The sequence below is a fragment of the Parasteatoda tepidariorum genome, chromosome 7, assembly GCF_043381705.1.
Source record: "Parasteatoda tepidariorum isolate YZ-2023 chromosome 7, CAS_Ptep_4.0, whole genome shotgun sequence".
Classification (NCBI taxonomy): Eukaryota; Metazoa; Arthropoda; class Arachnida; order Araneae; family Theridiidae; genus Parasteatoda; species Parasteatoda tepidariorum.
This window is the reverse complement of record NC_092210.1, coordinates 11,425,746-11,438,535: the sequence shown is the minus strand read 5'-3', so window position 1 is coordinate 11,438,535 and position 12,790 is coordinate 11,425,746. Positions and strand designations below refer to the sequence as shown.

Here is a 12,790-nt window from a genome sequence, read left to right as displayed (position 1 = left end):
TATGCAGACAACTATTTTTTTTTATTTGGTACTTTTATTACCAGTTTTATTTTCCAAAATTATTAACATCACTTTGCTTCATATTTTATAGCAATTAATGGCTTAATGAGTTTAATAACCTCTTAGAGAGTTTTTATTAATAAATTTCTTTACAATTATTATTGTTTGTTTTACTATGCATTGTTTGTTCATTATACAGACTACCATTTTATTATTTAGAACTTTTAATGCCAGTTTTATTTTTACAAATTATTTACATCATTTTTCATTTTATATTTTATGACAATTATTAGCTATATCCTTTAATTAGTTTATGGACTTTTTAAAGAGTTCACCGTTAAATAAGTTTTTAACAACATACTTAACTTATTATTACTTTCTTTAGATTTATTAAAATTTTGCAATTTAGAATAATTATTAATAACTACTATTTTATTATTTAGAAATTTTATTGCCAGGCTTATGACTTTAAATGATATTAGCAATTTTTGTTTTATATATAAATAGAATTATTAGCTATAATTTAAGTTTTTTATAAAGTACTTAAATTATTTCATAATTTAAGTACTTTATAAAAAGTTTCCTCCTAAATAACTTTTTGTACAACTGTCATTATCTATTTACTTACTATTATTTTATTTAGATTTATTAATATGTTCTAATTTATAATGATTATTATCAAATACTTTTTATTATTTAACAATTATCATTTCAGAACTAAAATAATGAGTAAATACGAGTCATCTGCAGGATAATCAGTGCTAAAATGCAATAGAATAAAACATTAATATTAACTGCATAGCATTTATATTTTTATTATGTTTAGCTATTACATATTTTGCATTTTTTTCATAAAAATCTAGTTGTATTTTAATTTGTAAATTATAGCTTTTTTGCATTCAACTAATTCTCAACTTCTTTTTGCTATAAAATTATTAAATTACACATTATTCAATTTTAACTTGTATTTTTGATATAGCGCCATAAGATTTATATATATTAATTTGCCATTATATTTTGACGAAAATTCTATCTCACTTTTTTTACTTACTTTTTTACTTACATTTTTACTAGATTAATATTATCCTTATTACACAACTTTAAATATACATACAACTGTCTGCCACTTAATGAAAATGTGTATTCATAGTAAAATATAACATTGTAATTAAGTGAGCAACACCGAAAAAATAAGACAAAATTGTAAACATTATTTAATGAAATAAAAACCACACAAGAAAAAATTTAAAATAAAATACGAAAAAAGATCATATGTAAGGCATTGCAGAAAATAATATATATATATNATATATATATATATATATATCAATCTGAACCTTTTGAAACAGGAGAACTTCAAAATGTGACAGAAAATGCCATATTTACTTAAAAATTTATAACGTGTAAAGCACTTATAAATTCAATTAAATAATAAAATAAAATTTTTTAAATAAAAATTAAAAATTTTTTGCATATTTTCAGTAGCGTAATTTTTCTTATTTATGTCATGAAACAAAATCCACTAGACTCAAATAATATGATATTTTTAGTCCGCTAAGTTGTCTTTAAGATTACTTATATAAAATTAATTTTGCTCCCTGTAATATAATGTTTCATTGCAATTAAAAATTAGACAATGAATTCGTAAAGCCACTGGAACAACAACAAAATTCTTTAAAAATACAATTTTTAAGTGATAAAATTGTACCATTGTACTATATCCAATATATAGGACGCTGTGTCTCAAGTGGTTATATAAATTCTTTAAACTATATAAATTTATATTAGCATCTAATATAAGGTATTCTTGTATATTGAAGCATAGCACTACCTAGCTATAATTAGATATTTATTTATGTTATCATATAATACTTTTATCTGGTATCTAGAAAATATTTAAAATAAATTGATAATCAGCAACAAGGTATTAAAAATTACTCAGAGGGGTTTAAAAATTTGATCTATTTTATCCACACAAAATACGGAGTATACAAATGATTTTCGATTCCTACAGTAAATCAATTCTTGCCAAATGTGTATTTAAGAACATTTGAAATACTTGTATTTTTGCTTTTACGATTTTAAGACGCTGCGCGGATAAAAATGTAGAAATTTGAGATTCAAATTGTTAATCCTATTAATCATAATTTGATTCTGGAAATTTACGATATTTATAAATCCGGCCGCAGATCTGACGCAGACAAAAACATGCAGATTGTCTATCGTGATATCCATTACCACCAGTAAATGATTATCACAGGAAAATGATACAGACAAGTTAGTAACAGTCATCTCGAATCTCGTGGAAGAACAAGATAAAGACGAGGAAAAAAATTATAGTTTCTCGTTTCACGTTCCATTTTTATCTACTCCATGGTTATGAAGCTGAAACAACTTTAAACACTATGTTTCCTCATCAACTTGGGTTTAAGACTAATAATGTCCCCTACCTTGTTGGTAAAGAAGAAGAAACGAAACAATCTGCTCATCTGCGTACACTCTTTACACAAGACAAGACGCAATGCAAATCACTGACCGGTCTCTTATACACCAGGAGCACTTGTTTGAATTTTCATACATGTTTGAAAAGTTTTGTTGTCTGAAAAATGATTGAAAAAATGCATCGAACCTTACAGAATAAGACGAGAATTGTCAAAGGGTACCTATGAAGTCGAAGACTTTGCATTTTCCACAAAGCCTAAAACTACGGATACCGAGAACGGGATGCGCATGAAACCATACTATGATCCATTATTACAATTAGAACCCTTTGAAAACGAAATTTTATCTGTAACAACAATTAAAACCAGAGTAAGATAGAATATCAATCTCCTGTCGCCAGGTCCCGCTCCTGACTTCCCACAAAGGGAATCAGTGAGGATGTTGTCCCTATAAAGTAAAACATTGAACAGTGTTGCGACTAAAGAGGATGTTGTAACGTGTGTCCGAGTGGTCAAGCAGTGAAAGTCATCATCCTGGTGAAACAGAGGTTCTTAGTTCAGTCCTTCAAGATGAAAGAAAATGTAAATATATAAATGATGTTTAAGATTTTATTAATTATATCAATGTCTTCTAGACGTTTCTAGAAGCTTCTATTACCTAACTTTCTGTTTATTATTTAATTGTATATAAGTTCATGTGTTTCAAGTAGAAAAGCAGTTATCAAGTTCCATGTATGTCGGACGTGTTCAGTAAATCAGTGTTATCATCTGGATTTCGTTTGTTTATATGTGGCAATATTATTCTCTGTTCTCGAACATTTTTGTTATCCACGTCCTAAAAAAATTTAAATATTATTAATAAGAAAAGCTAAAACCAGAAGAATAATACATCATAATCAGTAATGCATCGAAATTAAGTAGCAAAGTTGTACGAAAATTATTTCGAATTATTCAAAAATACCGTTTTATTCAAAATTCACATATGAAAGATGAAACTATTTATTTATTTATTTCTCTGTTTAATATATTGTCTTCCATTAAAATCTGAATTGTAAAACGATATTTTTATTCATTATTTTCAAGTTTCTTTAAAACATAAAATTAAATTAAAATCAAAAAGTCTTATTTCTAAGTTTTTCTTTCACGTTAACTATTTCACCCAGTTTTCTGAGAAAGTCCTCATTGTCTCTGTGTCTGAGTTTAAGTTAAAATATTGTCTATTGTAAATAAATGATGTACTACAGTGCGTCAAAAAATGGATTGCGTTGGACCACTTTTGATATTTTGACCTACACGCTCTAGGTCTCAGTCTTAATTACTCAAAAAGGTGACCTCAAATATGCTAATTAATAAGTGCAGAGAATATTTTAAGTAACAAAAGCACACCTCAAAATGCCCGGATTCGCATTTTTAATTCTCAAAATTAAGGGGGTAGCCGCAGTCTGGGAAATATTGTCCCAATAATAGTTTGGTGAAGACAGCATACCAGTTTGGAACCTTTAATGTAAATTTTACTTTTTGTGTACTTCACTATAGCTCGAAATTTTTTTTTAAGCGATGAAAGATTTTTGCACACATTTATTGAAAAAAATTATCCAAAGGTAACCCCATACAAAAATAAATTTTAGTAATTTTTTTTCTATTTTTTATTATTTTATTTAATTATGATCAAACCAATTTTAAATTGTAAGGTATTAATTTTTTCCCTCATTTTAAAGAATATAATTTTGAATAATATAATAGTTCTTAGGAGATCAAATGTTAAAAAAGTCGGTCATATTTAAAATTTTATTTCTCAGGAGCTATTGGTCCGATTTTGATCAAATTTTGTATTTTACCAAGAAATATTATCTTCTCTAAAATGGTTCAAAAATTTGCACAATTTACAATACAACATTTTTCAACAATTATTAAGCAAAATAATAAAATATAATGAATATTTATTAAAATTGTTTCTTTGTATGGAAATATCTTCCAACAAACGAAGTTTATAATTGAGGGCAATAATTTTTTAATTCCCTTAAAAAGTCCTCAAAACATGGCGAAAATCCCAAAAAGTAAAATAAAAATTTTTTGTCAAACTTTGGAGAGCTCTGCCGACCAAAATAATGGATTCTTATTTCTGAGATTGTCGTCACTCCCTATAATTAGATGGTCAGAGAACCGAATCCATCGAAAAAAGGTATACTAATTCTGAGAAATCAAAATTTTTCGTCTAATTTCGTAACATAAAATATCGTATGCACTAAGTAATTAGTATGTTTGTTGTTACCCCACCAGCCATTAAAATTGAACCCTAGAGCGTGAAGATTCGATCATTAGATCAAAAGTTAATCATAGTGGTTCGTTTTTCTTTGTGGTACACTGTGCCCAAGGTTAGACTCTTGAAAAATTGAAGATGGTTATTTATATGCACTGTACTTTATTTTATTTCAGCTTTGATAAGTGAAATAAATATCAAAAGTTAACTCTAATATAAAAAGTATCATTTCCAAAATGTTAATCAAAATATTTATTTCTCAAAAATTTATAATTTCATTGTTTTGTAGTATGGTTTTCAGCATAAAGTTCAGTTTAGAGTTTTGAATTTAGTTTTGATCTTAAAAAATACTTTCACATAGTTAATCCAATCATTTTATACAAAAGCGAATAATTACTCACCGTCTGATACAACTCCACCTAAAAAAATATTATTTAAAAAAAGTATTATTTACTTGTATTGAAATCACAACAATGATACACATTAATCAGTGATACAACGAAATCTTCATAGAAAAAATTAAGCTATTTGGAAGGGAGAAACATTTAAATTTCAGATTTATGATTTTTAGCTTAAAATTATTGTAATCTTTCAAATTCAAATTCCGATATATTTGTTTCATTATGACAAAGCATTTTTTGAAGAGCAAAATTTAAAAAAATTCGAGTAAATAGTTTTTAAAATTCGCATTTGAAGTTTATGTTTATGAGAACTGTTTTATTTTATTTTATTTTATTTTATTATATTTTATTTTATAAGTATCAAACTCAATTCTCAGTTTCAAACTACCCATGTTCAACTTTGTAGCCTTGTAATTTGTAACCCAATCCAGAAGACAAGGGCACTCCTAGATTAAGTATTGGGAGAAATTTGCCTTTGCGGAAAACTTTTTGATCCAACTTTCCCGCACTTGCGTTGCAGAGAGAAGAATTCCACGAAAACGTGCAGAATTCGTATCGACCACCTAATTGGGATTTGATCCCGGGTCACCTAATTCATAGGCGAGCTCAATATCCTCTGAGCCCCCATATGAGAACTATTTGACAGAATTCTTTAAAATATTGAGTGTTGTTTATATAATAGAAATAATATAAACTAGTGGGCTGCGCCCCCTGCTCGGTAACGTTTGCCAACCCCCGAAAATTGCCACGAATTCTTATATGGATTGCTTCGCAAACCAAGCTCGCTTCGCTCGCTACTAACTTAGGTACATTGCAAATGCACAAAATTCTAAGAATTCAAAACAATCATTCAAATCCATATAAAAACTTTTCTTTTTAAAAAAAAATAACAACTTTTGAGTTATTAAAATTGATTTGAATTCAAATAAATGACATTTAATTCGTTAAACCTATTAGAAATGTGCTATAGTATAATTCGTGATATAAAAAAAATCGTCAAATAAATTCGTAATTTATGAATTCGGGAAAAAAAAGCGCTTTCGACGAAATACTAAAATCGAGATCGACAAAGACTACTCACTTCTGCCTAGCTTAATAGTATGAGATTGCCGCATCTGATGCTCTCTGGTTATTACAGTTTCCGTTTTTAAAAACGCTATATGTTGAACCACCTCAGTTCGATTTGGCATGTGACATTTCTAGCGACAATCATTGGTCGATTTTCTAGCGTTGCCATTCGGGGAGTTGTATAGAGGCTTTTTTTGTCGCCGTGTAAGGTAAACAACGTAAACAAAACAAAGCAAACGCTGCCACCGGCGGAAAAGAAATGCAGCCAAAATTTGGGAGCCACGTAAGAGAATTATATATATTAGATATTTATATGCAGTACTATTCGAAAGCTTTAGCTCTCTTGAATTTTGTCACCTTATTTTCCAGGCAGCAAACAACCTGAATTTTAAAAGTCAAAATCCTCCGATTTTTTTTTTTCATTTTTCAGTTTATCTGTTTAATTTCATAAATCAAAACGTTTGGTTGAGGAAGGATAGATCTATGTAATCACTTTAATCACTTACATGTATTGAATAAATGATATGTTTGGAATCTTTAACAATTAGAGGACGAAGGATTGATCTATGTAATCACTTTAATTCATTTTAGTGCAACGCTGATAAGTGAAATAAATCTCGCGAATAATGTAATAACATAAAAAGTTTCATTTAAAAAATTTTTTAAACAAAACTGCTTTCCTAAAAATTTTGATACCGTCGTCTATAGCGCGAAGTTAAGTATAAATTTCGTACTTAGATTTGGAATTCATTGCAATTGTAAATTGAAAAATGTAAGATAATAAATGCTATCTGCAACAGAATTGTATGGGATAATTTTAAGTTTTGATCGAAACAATTGCTGATATTCTATTCGTAACCCCTTAGTCACTTGACACGAAAAGAGCCGATAATCTATTTTCCTCTTAATACGTGTTAAGGTATCTGAATTAAATCCGTCGACAGTGATCAATCCCTCTTAGTTATCACTGATGACGAGACATTCCGCATCAGTGTTCTGCATTATGTCCAGAAAGAACGCTTTCGGCCACTTCTTTTATCAAAAGCAAATTGTCACGGGACACACCTTTTTGGATCAGTTAAGTCTTCGTTGATGCCACAGTAGCAGGACAATGCTGACAACCTCATTCTTCAAATAGATGGAACACTACCGCACATGTCGGCAGCATCTCTTTTTGCTGTTCTGACCATTGCGAAATCCCTCCTAGCGAACTCCTCCTCATCTCCCCCAACTAGCGTAGAGTAGAGTGGGGTCAATTGTAACAGGGTACGATTGTAGTAGAGCAAAAATTTCGAGTGTCGGGTTCTAGATTTGTGTCCTAGGTGGCGCACCAGGTGTATTTATTGTATTATACCCCTGCTGGTAACCATTTTTATGTACTTCTGAAAGAGTTACATCACAAAAGATATTTTCACGCTACGTAAGTACTTTTTTAGGAATTAGAATATTATATTGTAACAAAGTAATTTTGTTTAAACAAATAAAAATTATTAACCGAATATGTAAGTGGACACCTTAATTAACACTTCAATAAAAAATTAGTTTTGCTAATTAACTAGCATTGTTTTTAACAAATGAAGCTGAAATGGCGTCTTAGGGACGATTGTAACAATAAGTAAAGGGACGATTGTAACAGCTGAAAATAAATTATCTTATGTTTACAAACCATTACTTAACTCTTTAAGAACCACCAATAGCTTCCTTTATCACTTATATTATGTTGCATGTGCATTATTTTATTTGTCACCTTTCACAGTATAAATTAAAATTTTTAACCCCTTAAAGTTAAAAGTTTAACCCTTTATTCCTCTGCTCATTATTATTTTTACTCCTAAAATATTACTACTATTTTGATCAAGAAAAAAATATATCACAACTATGATAATATGTATAATTAACTATGTTTTAGTTGAATTTATGAACTGTTACAATTGACCCCGTAAGTGGGGACAATTGTAACAAGTGCACGACTGTCAAAATTTGTTAATAACTAATATAATAACATTTAAAAAAAGGAATTTATTTTTTTTTCTAGTAGAGGATAGTCTACTTTGCTCGTCTGTCAATTAATACTAATAATATATAGGATTTTTCGTTAGTTAAAAATAGTTAAGTAAAAAAATTTTACAATTGAACCCACTCTCCCCTAAGCTCTCCATTTTTTTAAAATTATTTTTACGTGTGATTATAAATAAAATAATTCTCACACGTTTTCCTTGGTGTAAAAATTTTCATTTTGCAAATGTTTAGTTTATGAAATCATTTCGAAACATTAAAAATTACTCACGCAGAAAGCCGCAAACTACGAAAATGAATTAACAAGTAAAAAATTAAAAATGAAATATTAACAATAAATAAATTGAAATTGCAGCAAGTCAAATAAATCAGTAATCTGTTTCATCCGATTGTAAAAGCATTTTTTTACTCTGATTGCATTTTTTGACTATCATTGCAGCAACGCACGAACGCATGTGTGTGTTATAACTATTGGTCCGATGTGAACACCACATTAAAAGCCAGTGACAGCTCTTAAATCATTCTTGAGAATAATCAGAAGAACAATGATTATGCATGCGTGCAATACATTTCCAAAATTAAGATAGGAGGACCTGTGGTGATAGTAATAACCCGGACCTGGGAAGAATTTAAAAAGCTTTTTTTTTCGGCATAACTAAGGTATTGTGTTTCTAGGAATAATTGAAATAATTTAAATTATGAAATTGTTTTAGTAAATATTTAAAGGTTGTGTTTAATTATAGAGTCAATTTTACAAATTCCTTGAAAAAAATTGAAACATAAGTTTCCCGTTTAAAATAGAGACATTAATTAAATGCTAATTGAAAATTAACTTGTTCAACATTAAAATATACACTTTAAGCTTTAAAGTGATATTAAATATGTCATATATTTGAAATTTTAACATTTTGCTTTACTTTTTATAGAGTTGCCCAATAGTAAATCACAAAATTGTGTTTTCATCCTAACAATTTAGAGGAAATAACAAAACATTTTTCTGACTCGTTGATTTAGTTGATAACGAGGAATTAAAGCTGCACTAATGGTCTATTTATTCTTTTGTACTTCTAATATTATAATTACAAATATTTTAGTTGAATAACGTCATTGTTTAAAATTCTGTGTTGTGCTGTAACTCAAACACAGAGCAAAAGCAAATAAAAGTGCCGAAATCTTTTAAATATTCAGAAATACTCACCAGAGCTTAGAACTTTATTGAATAAAAAAAGAAAAAAAATTAATAATTAAATAAAATGAGTTTTAACATTAAGTCATGAATTGTATTTTTTTAAGATGATTAAAAATTGTTTTTTTATATTTTACATAAATATTTTCATATATTTTGTATTTCTTCATATTTTGTATAAATTAGTTATATTTTAAAATGTTTTGTAAAATATAACTAAAATTTAAAATTTAAAAGTTTACATTTATGAATGCAGACAGTATTTCATTCCAGTGTGAAGAAATATTATGTGAAAGTGATGATCAAAAACCATATTTGATGTCACATTTAGCCTACACCACATTTGACACATTTTTTTTTTAAATCGCTACATTTGCGTCCCCGAGATAACTCTAAATTAGATAATCCAAAAAAAAATTAAGGAAAAGCAAAATATAATTATTATTGTCTAAATTTTATCTAAAAATGATACTTAATTTTTAAAATGATATTTAATCTAGAAATTATACTTAAATCAAATACATAACAATGCAATATAAATGAAAAAAGTTTAATGACGCGATAAATAAAAGCAATTTAGATATTATTGTATATTCAGTGAATAATATTGGTGTGATGAGGCACATAATTTTTACCTAGTTAAATATCTGATAATTTTTCGCCGATAATATTTCGTTACAGAGAAAGGAGGTGAAGATTTTCCAAGATATTAAAAGCTTGTGACTTATGACGTATTGTGCGCTCCATTTGCAAAAGAGTTACTAGAATCTAGCATTTTCGACGTTGATGAAAAGGTAATAAACTAAATATTTATTCATAGGAATTAATATTGATGTTCTAAGCAATCCTTAACTGATCATTTTAGATGAAATTCCATTGCAGAATTTAGAATTTTTGTCAGATCTTAGCTCATCCGTTTTATCAAACGCAAGGAAACAAATTGAAACTAATTATATTTTTTTTAATCTGCCATATAATCCATGCTGAATTTTGTTCGGATCCTTGTCAAGAAAAAAATATTGCTACTTCTATTATAATTGTTTAAAAAACTTTTTCATCATTTATCATTAAACACACCTCTTTTTGATACTTCCTCATTCTAATTTAAAAAAAATAAAAAGGACGTCTAAGAAATATACACACTAGGCTCGCAATCCCGAAAACGTAGATCAGGAAAGAATTGTTAGATAACTAAGATTTTCGCTTGGGTAGCACCTTTCCACTGATTTAGAAACGACATTGAATAAATATTGCTACTTTTATTATAATTATTTAGCTTTTTTTATCATTTATCATCATTTCACACTTCTTTTTCGTTCTACCTCATTCCTATTTGGAAAAAAACAGAAATCAAAGAAATATTCATTCTTGGGCAGCTATCCTATCAAATTGGAGGACCGAAGAAAAACTTTTAGAAAGCGAGGATTTTTGCTTAGGCTGATTGTTTCCACTAATTTGAGGTTGAAAAATTCTAATGTATGAACATTGCTACTTTTATTGTTATTATTTAGTAAATATTTTTTATCAGTTATCATCCATTTACACTTTGTTCTCATTCTTGGTGGTCTTGTTAACTAATCATTTTCAAGAAAATATTCCGTTTGTTCTTTCGAAAACGTGCCACTGTCAATAGTTTTTAACTCCATCAGTTTTTAAAAATTGGTGAGTAGGTTTTACTCTATAAAATAGGTTTTTCAGAATGATACATTGAAAGCCAGTTTTAATTAGTAGGGGAACTTTCCAATTCTTAGAAATTTGGTTGGCTGTCCACAAGAATAAATAGTTTTTGCTTGGTGATGTGCTAAAGTCAAAAGACAGACAACACTTATCTCTGAAAAAAAGTGGAAAAAAATTCAGAAGGAAATAGTATCAACTTCTAAAGGAATCACTACAGTGGAAGGCGGGTCAAGAAAAATCCTAACATGTTTGATAACCGAAAGACGCTCAGTAAAAAAGGAAACTAAGTAAATATACCAAACAACTCTGACCTTCAGCATGGGCAAATTATCAAGCTGGTTTTGACGCCTCATTTTAATAGGCGTAATGATTTATAAGAATTTGAAGCCGTTTTAAATTTTCCTTAACGAAATTATTAATTTTGTCTCCTAATATGTATACTTTAGTCTTTTTATTTTTGAAAAGAATTCAAAGGATATAAATTTAGTTTTATCATATGGAAGCATTCGGTATATAACTTTTATAACATTAAAATTTATTTATTTTGGCCCATGACGCCTTCTACGGGATCACACAAATACAAGGAAATGTTCATAATTAATTAATTATAAACTTCATATTCCAAATTTAAATTCCTGACATAAAAGGTTTCATTTCTAAAATGTTTGTCGCAATATATTTTTGAGTTAAAGAAGTTTACGCGTCTCGCCACATCCCTTACAAGCATTAAAATTTACTCACCGCCGCCGGAGTTATTCCCTGAGAGTGATACAACAGAATTGCTTAGCAAATTTTTATTCCATTCCATTTGTATTCCAATATTCCATTTTGAGATACTTTTTTGGAGTTTAATTGCCGTGTAAAGCTCTGAATATTTTGCAATGTATATTTTCAAAATTCTTCGAATGTGGTGCTAAAATTGTTATTCTAATTGGTATAGAAATATTTACAAAAATTGTATCTTTGTAAAGCAATCACTAACTTGAATCCAGAAATTTTGGGAAGCCTAATTTATCGCTAAAAATCAATTAAAATTTTATTCTAGCAAAAAGTAAACCTTAATAACGAAATAGATACAAAAGTTTAAAAATTCATATAAAATTTACTAATATCCCTTTATGAATTTTTATACGGAAACAAAAAAATCAAAATAAAAGTTATGAATAAGTCCTTTTTTTTATATATTCTCGAAATTTATTAGAAATTTCATATAGATGTGGTAAATTTTTTTAAAAAGTTTGACTTTATTTGTACGCGCGAAACTTGGGTGCATACTAATTACCCTTTTTCTGGCCTTCACGAAATCTAATACAAGCTTTTTTAAGGGATCAAGTTGCAAAATCACTAAGAAATAACTTAATAAAACGTTATTCATTATATGTATAAATTTTCGTGCGTTTCGTTATTGGCTCAGTATAATCCATTTATCTTTCTCTCCTCCATTTGCATAGTTATGTCAGAACAAACATTGATCACAACACTTTGCGTTCACCATAATGATTACAAAGATCACTATTTATAAACACTTATAAAAAAAACATAATAATTCTCCACTCTCAAATGCAATATTCAAAATAGACGAAAAGCTAAGAAAGTTCTTAATTTGAAATAAAATGCTTTCATTATATGGGTCATTCTCACAAAAACAGTCATTTTCATGCCCCCAGTATATTTTATGCTTGTTTTACAGCTTACGAAAAAAAAATTCAGGGAAAGTGTCCTTCAATATACATATGTACGT

The 12,790-nt window shown here is 28.2% G+C and overlaps 1 long non-coding RNA gene across 1 annotated transcript in view; it reads right to left on the bottom strand.

Moving 5' to 3' along the window:
- Positions 1-2,111: 2,111 nt before the first annotated feature.
- The window catches only part of LOC139425948 (uncharacterized), a 12,252-nt gene continuing 1,573 nt past the window's right edge, over positions 2,112-12,790 (bottom strand). Inside the window, exons 2-4 of the long non-coding RNA XR_011637113.1 lie at positions 9,385-9,396; positions 5,103-5,120; positions 2,112-3,276 (exon numbers count right to left, since the gene is read on the bottom strand). This is a non-coding gene — a long non-coding RNA (uncharacterized lncRNA). The remainder of the gene's footprint in view (positions 3,277-5,102; positions 5,121-9,384; positions 9,397-12,790) is intronic.